The sequence below is a fragment of the Plectropomus leopardus genome, chromosome 6 (genome assembly GCF_026936395.1).
Source record: "Plectropomus leopardus strain MGB_pleo_1.0 chromosome 6, ASM2693639v1, whole genome shotgun sequence".
In the NCBI taxonomy this organism is placed as follows: Eukaryota; Metazoa; Chordata; class Actinopteri; order Perciformes; family Serranidae; genus Plectropomus; species Plectropomus leopardus.
In genome coordinates, this window is record NC_142181.1 from 17,010,432 (window position 1) to 17,022,803 (window position 12,372).

At 40.0% G+C, this 12,372-nt stretch overlaps 1 protein-coding gene across 3 annotated transcripts in view; it reads left to right on the plus strand.

The window, feature by feature from the left end:
* The window catches only part of vps53 (VPS53 subunit of GARP complex), a 357,717-nt gene that overhangs the window by 306,452 nt on the left and 38,893 nt on the right, over window positions 1-12,372 (plus strand). The window lies entirely within an intron of this gene.

Sequence of the window (12,372 nt, forward strand, 5' to 3'; positions counted from 1 at the left end):
TTTACTCAATAATTCATTATGCACAAAATGTATTTGCTGTTTCAAATTAGTATATAAACCATTGTATTCTCATAGTACAGTTCGTGTGATATCCTATGAAAATGGACATACAACAGTTTGTATGATATCCTATGAATTAGTGCCCCATGAATGACATTATGTCCTTAACATAAAGTTACGTGATTAACTTATAGTTAAGTTACAGAGATTAGGTATAGGGTCATGAAACGCAGGGATGACGTACCTTAAAATGACTCAAAGTTCACAAGGTTCCAAACACACATATTTGTATTAAAGTCTCAGGGTAAAGTTTGTGGTTTTGTGACCTGTCCACCACCCCAATACCGCCTCCTTACAAGACTGCTTCCTTACTTACTCCCACCAGTCTTTTAATCACGTTTGCAGCCTTCCAAAATGTGTGGATTATGCATTAATTACTGGTTCATGATTACATTGGATATGTATAAATTTGGGCCTGATATAAACATAATATGACTGATATAAGCATAATATATAGGAAAAGAGGCTGCACATCTGGTTTTGGGATTGTACATCCCAAATACTGTGCCACTGGCATGTGCCGTCACACTATGTGAGACAGCAAGTGTGTTGAAATCATCATAAATAATAGTAAGGGTTATTCAAAAAAAGCTGAACCAGCAGAGGCACCACCTGCAGAGGTCACTCTTTTATCTGTGATGCCTCTACAAACACTTAACAATGGGAGAAGCGATCTAAAGTCTAACACAAGTTTTAAAAAAAAAATGAAGGAGAGAAAGGCGTGAAGGATGTAAAGGAATAAGGCGAGAGGGCAGAGAAGTATTGGGAAGTATTGGCACAGGTCGAGCATTTGGGGCAGGGTTGAGTGGGGGGAAAAAAGTAAGATGATGAGATAGAGAGAAGACAGAAGACCAGAGGTGAGGGGTGGAAAGGTGTCATAAGAGGAGGTGAAAAAACGGGCTGAAAACAAAAGTCAGGTTCAGAGGAAGGAGGAGAGAGATCAAGGGGGGCTTAAAATTAAAGGTGGAATGGAGAGGAAATGAAGGCGACCCTATTATCTAGCAGGATGACTCAATTAACACTGAGGTCTAATAACCTGACTTAATGAGACACGATGATTATCATTGTGCATGTTGGTGCGAATCTATAACAATTGTTGCGTGATGTGCTACACAAGCAGGAGTTTTTGTAGTGCGTATCCAGTTGTTCAGTGTTTAATCATTTTGTGTCGTTGCTTCTCATTTCATGCATTTTTCTTGGTGTTGTTGCCAGGTTGACAGAACAATGAACGAAGCACTTATAGCGAAGACTGCTGTGTGAGTTAGGGATAGCAGAGCGCAAGTCTGGCTTTTATGGAGCATTCAAATTCCACCACCCTGCAGACAGGAACCACAACAAACACAACAGGGATTATACACCCCTTTAAAACTCTCCCTCGGCCTTCATGTTTCTCTGTTTCACTCTCCCTCTGTCTTTCTTTTTTGGTCTCTCTTTTTGTCTGGCTTGGTATCCCTCTTCCTTTCACGCTCTCTTTCTTCCTCTGTCGCCATTTCCTTCTGTCTCCCTCTGATTTAATAAAAGTGGCAGAATAAAGGGTTTACACTCAAAAGGAAATCATTCAGGGAGCCAGGAAAATAGAAATAGCCTGTCTTAATCACCGCATGTACACTCGCAATCACATACAAACACATACACATACAGGGTTTCAGAAGCACCCACACAGAAACGCATTCTCTATATATCATTATCACGAGGTTCCAGGCAGCAGATAATCCGGTAACAGTTGACATTTAGCAGCCTGTTGTTCGCACAGACACATTCAGCAGAAGCTCTGATTAACACTGGGCATTAACACATTTTATAAGGCAAGATTAACACCAACTAGCAAAAGATACATGCCCTCGAAAGCTGCAACAACACAGCACTACACAACAAAACAATAGCGTCTTCCTTTGTTTGCTTTACATTAGTTTGAAGGTATTTATACTTAGAGACCAAGGAAGAGTTGGAAAAGGGGGAAGAGGTTGAAAAGAAGAGGCAAATAAAGTGTTGATTACAGAATTACAGAAATCATGAGTTGAATAATGTCATGTCTGCATGCAGGGTAAATTATAGCATCTACAGGTGGGTTGCAAGGAATTGAAATGCATACAGTGACAGAACATTATAATTGGCCAAAGGTTATCAATAATAGGCTCTAAAATCATAAAGGGTAATCATAAAGATTAAAATGCACCTACAGACTGCACTGCATAAAACTATATCATGTTCTTCAATATTAAATGCAGAGTAGAAAAGAGCAGATGGAGTATTAAAAGGATGCAAAAAAATGTCTATGTGGTTTAGAACAGAATAGTAAAGAAACTTTCATTTGGTACACTGGTGAAAAGTTTGCAGTTCACGTCCGGGGACTTTTGTTAAATGTCATTTCAAATCTCTCTCCACAAGTCCTGTCCCTTTTCTAGGAAAAAAAGAAACAAACAAAAAAAAAATCCACAAATATTTGGGAGAAAGAGTGCTAAGACCTCTTCAAAATTGTACAACAAAATGTTAAAGTATGTGAAGTTTTACCTCTTTTATTTTGGTGTACATTTTTAATCCTGTGCAACACCTGCAGAAAGATGACTTTTAATGCCTTTCAGGCTGTCTGTAGTGGGTTCAAGAGTAACTAAACCTCCAAACCACTTTTTTTCAGTTGAAAAGCAATATATGTGGGTATTTAGAAGTGATGGTGATTCATGTCCAACTCTTGACATTTGAGTGCAAAGTATTGAAATTCTACATATTCTGTTAAAAATATGCATAGTGACTGCCTTCTAATGGTTGCAACCTGGCTACTACAATTGAATTTTGCTATTGGCAGGTCCTTGTAGCAGGAGCCTGATGTCATCAACAACCAAGCCCCTTTGTCACCGCCCTCTCACCAACCGACTGTGTGTGGAGGGCAGGGAGGTGCTGTGGAGTGAGAGGCAGTGCAATTGGTTGACTGAGTGTGTCTTGAGTTGACACAGAATAACCCTCAAGCATCTATAATTTCCCTTTAATTAATTGTAATTTCACTATAGCCATTAGTTATAATCTCTCCTCACCTGTGAAGCCTCTTTCTTACTGTCAGTGCTGCAGCTTGGTCTCTGTCCTGACTGCTGCATGCTGTCGTCTCCCTGCCCTGTCTATTGCAATAATACAGATTTTTAAAAAATTAAGAATAGTACTTGTAAAATAGCTTTGGAAATTAATCTCAAAGTCACTTTTATGCTATAGATCTATTTTCAAAGTCTGCACAGAAATTGAGGAGTGGGTCTATTTCTAGTATGAAGCAAGTTAGCCAGCCATAGGTAACAATAACGTTAGTATTCGTGTTCACCAAGCTTTATTGGCATCTAATTAATTAACAGGCAACAGCATTATTTAACTTACACAGTTTGTTTTAAAGAAGGAATGCAAGTTTTTTTGCCTCTTGCTGGTTGGTTTGCCGCTCATTATTTGTGTAACTTTGGTTAAAGTGACAGTTCAGAGCAGTGCTGCCAGCAAATGTGTCAACATAGTCATGTGATCACTACAAGAGAGTGCGTGTGTGCCACTGCCTGTTTATGGTACATTTCAAGACCGCTTGGAAAAACGAGGTACGACATGTTACAAATTAATTTTAGAAAAAAAAAAGTGTAGGGTACACAGAGCACAGATTCAGGAAGTGCAGGGGATATGTGCCATGTGTACCCCGCATCCACTACGTGCCTGCATAAATTAACGGTTGTGTCTCTTTAAATCAGGAGAGACTCATTCTGAGTCAACATTTTAGTATAAGAGTGTGAAAAGTATGAGAAATGTGACATCTTTGGCAATTAGACCCCATTGTGATGCCATATATTTTAAGCGAGTGGTGAAGCCATAGTATAACAGGGAACCCCCCTTCAGAGTTTAGATAAAGCAGCAACCTCCCAGGCTGACAAATGAAGCCAATGCAAAAGTGCCAAAGACTGTAGTTCATCGAATGATGAGCTCAACCATGGCACTGGATATGATGACTGGAGATGGGTGGGGTGGAGTTGGGTTTAAAGTTTGAAAGCAGCAACAGAGATCATGACAAAATTTGATTGGTTTTGCTGAAAGAGTGGACACTCATTATTGACTGATTGGAAGAAGCAGTAGGAGTGAGATAGAGAGAGAATGGTAAATGAATGAAGCATTCCTTGATTAAGCTTACACTGAGTGTCATTATGAATAATATTCATTCACAACTGTTTACAGAATGTGTAAATAATATTTCCTTTTATGTTAGATGGAATCTGTAATCCTCATACAGCAACAGGTGTGTATGTTGCATTTGCAGTCTCTAATTTTGAGCCTACACTGTAATTTACTCAAGGCAGGCACAGCAGTGGGTACCCACACTGATTATTTATACCTTTCAACTTGCCACCAAGGAAGCACAGAGAAGATTAAATGGCAAGTGTAGCAGCCAACCTTTTCACGTAAGTGGAAAGACTGGTTGTGAGGATTGCTGACATTATGCTGGCAAAGATGGGACTGATTTGTTTTAGCTTTTTGTTTTCCTAGTACCTGTTTTTTTTTTCACCTTCAGCCTGCATGCATCTACCCTTGCCCGTCAATAATGTAGATATTTATAACCCATTACAAGCACTTTTTGTTGATTGCCCATCAGGTAACTCTGTGAACGCAGGACTCTGGAACAACTCCGCAATCTGGTTCATGGCCAGTTACATGACTAGTTACAGATGATTGGAATTGACTCCAGGGGTTATCCTTTCAGCTGGCCAATCAATGGTCTTTGGCTCCAACCTTTGTTTCTTAGAAAATGTTTATAACTATAGTTCATTAATATCACTGGATGATATTGGAAGACTTTCAGGAACTGATTGTATTAAGAGCTGTTTTACCTAAGGTGCTCATTATGTGCAGATAGCAAACTGAGTGTAAGGCACACCACAACATTGCCTTGTGGAGGTTTTTAATTATAGTCCTAGTTAAGGAGTTTCTATACAATTAATTACTACATATTATAGCTTTTGTCTTTCAGAAATTTGACAGCGTAAAGCAGCACAATTTAGTGGAATCTGATTATGGTACAGAGTAAGTAGCAATGGACTGACCAGGACAAGGTACAGTGTACAGGGCACAGTTCAATAGTTAAATGGTGGTAATACTTGAAACACATACATTAGAAGTGATTTAAACTCGCCAGAAGTCTCATTCAGCTCATTGGCCGGTAATTCCAGTAGTGGATTTATTCAGGATCCCACAAATCCGGTCCTATGACAAGTGTGTTTGCCTGTTCGTCTGTGTCAATGCAACAGCTGGAGGGCACCTTTATCTGACTGAGGAAATGGATGAGTCCAGTAAACTAATTACAAAGTTGTAATGTACTCATCAATATTTAGAGGTAATCACAGTCTTAACAGGTACTGATTACGCCCCAGAAGAGAAGAGAAGAGAAGAGAAGAGAAGAGAAGAGAAGAGAAGAGAAGAGAAGAGAAGAGAAGAGAAGAGAAGAGAAGAGAAGAGAAGAGAAGAGAAGTATGACTCTGGACCATCCCTAGTATTACTAACAGTGCTTATAAAATGTTGGCACGAACATTATAATAATATAATAAGTTTTAATGTGGCTACTCAAGGACTCGAGAAGTATTAAAAAAGCATTTTTCGTAAGGGTCAAGAAAGGGTCACGGACAAATGCTTCTCAAAGCAAGGAATCCAAGTGCCAAATCTTGAATGCAAAGTTTTTGCATTTGTATTCTCAGTTCACTCGATAAGTAGAATGTGCACACAGAGCCTGTGTAGACCTGGTATTAACATGTGTTTTTGATGATCAGAGCCCAAGTGGAAAGCAGAAACAAATCTCAATTCACACCTGTGTCTATTGTGTGTCTCTAGTTGACCACTCATGTTCAGATTTCCATTACTGCCTCCATCAGTTGTGCTAGAAGGTCAAAGGGTCCCACGCACAATTCCCAGCTGGCTCCAGATGTTAATGTGAGGTCAGAAAGACGTTAAACTCTAATACTGGACACATGTTCTGTATTAGTTGAAAATGAAAGTGTCAAAACCCAACGCTGGCTTGACATCAATCACCAATGTTTGATAGATGTTGCATTGGGGTTTTACTTCAAAATTGGATATCTGAAAGGGCTAGCTGCTTGTTAGCATGCTTGTTAGTCATGTAAAGAGTTGTCAGTGAGGATGGAGATGTCACTGTCAGCAGAATTCAACATTTGTCTTTCCATAGAGCAAAACGACAGACAGTCACACAACACTTCATCCAACTCACCGTAAAATAGGCAAGTTATACAAGTTATGGAGTGTTAGTGTACTGTCACCAAAGCAGCCACCACCTCCTGCATTAATGACATTTTTTTTGTTACATCCTTGTTAGAGATGCATCAGGAAACATTAGTGTTTACATGATAAAAGGTATGATGTCAGTGCATCCCAGACCACCAAGGCAAGTGGTTTGAGTGATCAGATCACAATGTGTCTTAGTGGTCATTTACACTTGTATTTATTGGTGTCCACTTTTTATCAGAAAGTCCAAGACACATGTTAATACCAGGTTTAAACATGCTCATAGACTAGGTTGGATTTGGAAAGGTAGAGCTCTGAGCAGCATTCAAGTGCAATGTGCCAATGACATCAGCCGAAGTCAGTCTCTCGATGTAAATAACTTTGAAAGTTCATATGACTGTTCATGACACCCTGTTTTCTTTTAATCTCCCTCTTAGATTTCCATTTTGTCTCCTCCTTTTTTGGCCTCTCTTCTTCCACATGTGATTTATTGTCGCTCCACCGCATCGTCTCCTTATTTTCTAAGTTCTCCGTCACGATGCCATGAAAAGAACATCAGCACAAAGCCATCGCTCGCACTCAAAAATACCCCGAAAGAGGCACACAGGGAAAAACAGTTGGAGCATAGAAAAAAATAGAACAGAAAGAAACACCCAGGGAGAAAGAGTGAAAGAGAGCAACAAGGCCATGCATGTAATTACCCTGTTGATTTCCCTGACAGACATTGAAATGAAGATTGAGGGAGGAAGAGAGAGATGGAAAGAGTTATTACTGTACTCTTATGCCACATCTTCTGCTACTTTTATTGCCACTACAGGGTCCATGTGTTCTGATTCTGGCAGAAAAGCTACACAGATACTTGCATGGACACTCTCCTGCAAACATGCTCCCAGAAACACGCAAGCATGCAACTCACACTCGATCGTACTCTCACCTCTTCACGGTCTTTGCACACATACCTGCATGCATGCACGCAAACACTCCCACACACTCAGTAATTTTCTGGTTGGTCACAGCACTTCTCAGAAACAGAAAAAAAGGACAATTAAGGCGAAGGACACAAATAAAGAGGGTAAATGAAACAAAAGAGGGAGAAATGTAAATTTGCCAACAAATACAGACAGATGGAAAAGTAAGATTGGGGAGAGAGAAAATTCTGAAAGAATTTATTTTAATGACATAGACATATTTTTGTCTTATGTTAGAAGAAGGGGGATTTGACATGTCTATCCTGAATGTGGTATATGGTCATGATTGATCTGTTTCACCTGAATTCTGATGCTCTGTCTCATTTTGCCCCCCGTTTTATGACAAGAAATGGATTTCAGTAGCCTTCAACTGTATGTCACACCGGGTTGTGGAAAGGCACTCTGTCGATGTGAAAACAGCACTGTCCAGCTGACATGTCACATGTGAAATGACATGTCCCCCCAAGTGCTGATTTAGATTCCTACATTATTTGTTACCTAGCTTGTCCTTATTGTCCCTTGTATTCAAGGCAGTGTTACTGAAGTTCTACATTTGTTTTTCTTTTTTCTAACAGCTTTCTGATGGTTTCATAAAGGTAACTCTTTATTTAATTTTAATGTCTTCTTCTAATTTTACAATTTTTTCAGGTAATTTTTCAGAGAAACAATAAGAGGAGTTCCGAACTGTTGTTTTGTTTGTGTCATAAAAATGATACATCTTAAAGGAAGAATTTAAAATTTTGTGAAGTAGCTTAGGCTTACTTGGATGCTGAGAAAAGTGATACCACTTTCATCTTATCTTCAAGAAGATACATGATGGTTAGCTTTTAGCATAAAGACCGGAAACAGGGGCATTGGCTCCTGGCTCTTTATCAGTGTCTCTGCATGGAAGTCATATATTAGCTGACTTTATCATCAGGAATTGGAGGCGACGGTGGATGGTGTGTCACCATAGGCGAGATGCCTCCTAAGCTGCAGACTCCTGTTTGACACCAACAGAGAAACAAATGGGTTGTGTCTTAACAATTATGACTGGGTTTCCAGCAGATTTTTAGGCTCCAATTGTGGGTAGTTTTGCAATTGGCTTTTTGAGGCTCAAACCAAAAAATTTTTTTCAGTGGGGGTGGTGCCAAGAAAAGCATTTTTTTTTTTTTTTTTCCTGATCGTGATTAGTGTTTTTTGTGCCTAAACCTAACCACACATTAACCACAGTTTTTTGAAAGGTAAAGTGTTAATGTATCTACTACATAATAACATGCAAATGAAATGTATCCATGGTTTGCACAAACATACAATGCCAACATTTTTTCTTCTGATTGGATTGGAAAAGCTTTTACCCACCTATTTCCAGTCTTTATGCAAAGCTAAGATAACTGGCTGCTGTTGCCTAAGTGGTCATACATGAGAGTGGTATTGATCTTCACAAGAAAGTGAAGAAGTATATCTCCCAAAAAAACGCAAATTGTATAATTAGCCTTACCCCTGTTTCAAGGACATAGTCTGAAATAACTACTCCTTTTGCGATTTCTTTTGCTGTCTCCACAGTGCTGACAGGTCTGGCTAAGTAAGACTACTCTTGTAATAATACTGTTATTGTAGGTTTGCTTTCTATTTTCACCTTTGTAAAAGTATCCCAATGGGAAGCTTCTTGAAAACAAGCAGGTGGAGGAGAAGGTGAGGAGAGGTTTTGAACTTTGACCTTCAATCGATTAAAAAAAGAAAAGAAAAAAAAAACAAGGTCACTTCCAACATCTTGGGCATGCCAACTCCACAGGCGGCCATGCAAGCAAGGTTATTAAATTAACCATCTGTCACTACACACATATACACTCACACGCACAAACCCGAGCACACTCACTCCCATATGCATACACAAGCATGTGTGTGAAGACATGAGCATGTGCGTAAAAGAAGTGTTCACACAAACAAATAAATTCAGCGCACATAGATCCACAAGAGGAAAGAGCTCTTTGGGGTCTTAAGGGTTTAGTAGTTTTTCTGTTTCATCTCTTTCTGCCTCCTGCATTGCAGAGACATGTGGACTCTTATGTGACACATATGTTATGCACATGCATACAGTTGTAAGGCTATAGGTCAAGTTTGATATTGCCCTCCAGTCAGCACACACACAAATGTTGGATTGCCGTGCCATAGAAGGCCACGAGATGTCAAGGCAGTTACACTTTGCAACACTTGAATTGAACAGGATGCACAGACTGCTGTGAAAATACCATATGAATGATACGTGAGGGTATAGGTCTTAAACACTAACACACACAAATGCAGGATTAAGGGATGTTGTCAGCCAATGTGCCTTAGCAAACTAGCTATGCTAACTAGAGCAGAGTACTTGGATGAAATGAGCATCTGTCAGAGAATTTTGTACTTTTTACAAGTATTGGCGCTGATTAGAATGTGTTAATATCTGTACTGATGATGGAAGAAAAATTCTCATTTGGATAACTGTGTTCAGAACAGAGAATAGAATAAGTCGGTATCAGCTGAGAATGCAGCCAACCAGAACCGAGTGTGGTGTTATTGTATGGTGGTGGATAAACGGACGTCACCTGCTGCGTCCACCCGCTATGCGCACAACTGGCATCACTTGAGAATGCGGCTGGATGGAACCTATCATGTACGCATGAAATGCGTCAGGATGATGTCAGGTTCTAATGCTGCTGGTAACGATGTAGTATAAGTAGGTGAGGTCAGTGTTTGGATCCCGTTTGAATGTGATGTTTTGTTCCACACCTTACCACATTCCTCCTTGTACTAAACCTAACCATCTGTGATTTTGCCGCCTTAAACTAACCATCAGTGCTGTTGTTGCATGTGCTGCTTTGGCCTGAACACAACATTTGTTGCATTTGTTGACATCATGGTCATGGCATCACGGAGCATAAACAACAGACGCAGAAAGATATGTAACTCGTAAAATGTATAAGCAGAGCTGATATGAGAATGTGTTGCTGTTTTACACCATATCAAGGAAACATATTGTTCAATCTTGAAATTGCAGAGAAGTGGGGCGCTCGGTGGATAGAGTGGCATCCCATGTACAGAGGCTGTGTCCTTGCCGCAGTAGCCATTGGTTCAATTCTGGCCTCGGCCCTTTGCTGCATGTTGTCCCCTCTCTCTCTCTCCCCCTTTCATGCTTGACCTTTCCTGTCCAATAAAAGGCATAAAAAGCCCAGAAAAATAATCTTTAAAAAAAAGCACACCATTTTTTTTAAAAGATTTTTTTGGGGCTTTTATTGACCTTTAATTGATAGGACAGTGTGAGTGTGAAAGGGGTAGAGAGAGAGGGGGAGACATGCAGCAAAGGGCCAGGGCTGGACTCGAACCAGCGGCCGCTGTGGCGAGGACACAGCCTCTGCACATGGGATGCCACTCTATCCACTGAGCCACCAGGCGCCCCAAAAGCACTCCATTTTGTCACTGAACATGCCCCAGGTTTAAGATGATAACTTCTGGCTAGGCCCCACCTACCTCTGATTTAAGCCCCACCCACTCCCACTTCAGATTTCACCCATTCCGAGCTCAGACACTGATATGCATAATTTAGTTGGTTTAATAGATAGAGATGGTGTACTCATTCATCCCTAATGCTAACCTTTCCCTAAGCAAGGCAAATGGCTTACTACTTCCATTCATTTACATGAGGTTGTTAGCATGGTGCTAACAGAGGGCTAAATAACTGTCAGTGTAACTTGGTAGGAAAAAAACTGCTAAATGTATCTGTAGTTGTGAGCCAAAACACTGACATCCCCATGTTCCTGTTAAACCTACAATTTACATGAGTGATTAAATCATTTGTATCACACAGGGATTCATCCTCCTGCACTTCATATCTGTAAATAAATGAATCAGATCATTCTGAATTTCTAGTGACAATTACAACACTGAAATGCCTGTGGCTGGATTCATTTAAGAGTTAAAATTAAACATCATTCTGTTTCTCGTTCCTCATCAGCTTCAAGACAAATACGGCTCAAAATCCACCGTGACAGATAATCTTGGCAAAATAAGATGATTGCGGTGCTCTTTAAATCTTCATATTAAATTTAATCTTGACATTTAAATCTGCATGTTAATTTTCACTGATTAAGGGAGGGTTGATACCGTGTGTTCCTATTATGCTTAGTGTCACAAAGAGCATGTACTGTACCACAAAGGACCAATGGTGGGATGTTCTATTTCAAGATGACTTTAAGCTTAGCTTAATCTTACCTAAGCAGGATGCTCACCAGGGCTGTCATGATATGTTCGCCACTCGATTATCATAACAAGTGAAAAAATAACAGAAAATGTATCTTTAATTTTCTTTTACAGCCTTTGTGCCTCATGACAACGCAGACAAGACAGAATGTCATCTTTACTCAAACAATTTTGATTTTCCCCTAACTTCACCTCACCTAACCTTTTATTAAATAAACTGTTTCTTTAATGATTGCATGAATAGCTTTTCTGGATGAGTGGTAGAAACCATGCAGGAAAAGACAGCGCTTATATGCCAAGATCTGCATGTTCAGTTGATCGGTTTTCAAGCTTGATCAGAATACTGTCTGGACGCTGCTTGAAGGCTGGCCGGAGTGCAAAGCGTCTAGGTTTGCCAGCCTTGAATCTCTGCCTTAAGAATTTTTCCCCTTCGGCAGCATCTCTTCACTTATAGTCGTGGATTGCTTGCAGATTGTTTGTTTCATGCTGTTTTTCCACTTTTCATTCATTGTGATTTATGAATTGTGATCACCCTGAAGAGGCTCAACATGCTGTTTTGATACTGAGAGCTGGAAGCGTCTAATTTGACTTTCAATAGAAGCTCCCCATGAATCCAAATCCAAAAATATCCATTTGGATAAAGTGTACAAACACCTTTGCAGATAAAAAAAGAATGCATGCTTAGTACTCTATGCTTGCATCTTGATGCCGCTCTCACAGAGGCTGAGTTTCGTGTCCCTCACCAGGTTGTTCCAAGTGAGAGCGGACACATCATGTGAAGATGCAATAAGGGCTTTTTATTCATGCAATGTCACCTCAACGTCACATGATTACAAATCCTGAGCCAGTCACAGATCTTATCCAAATGGTTCTCAAGCTTTTTGGA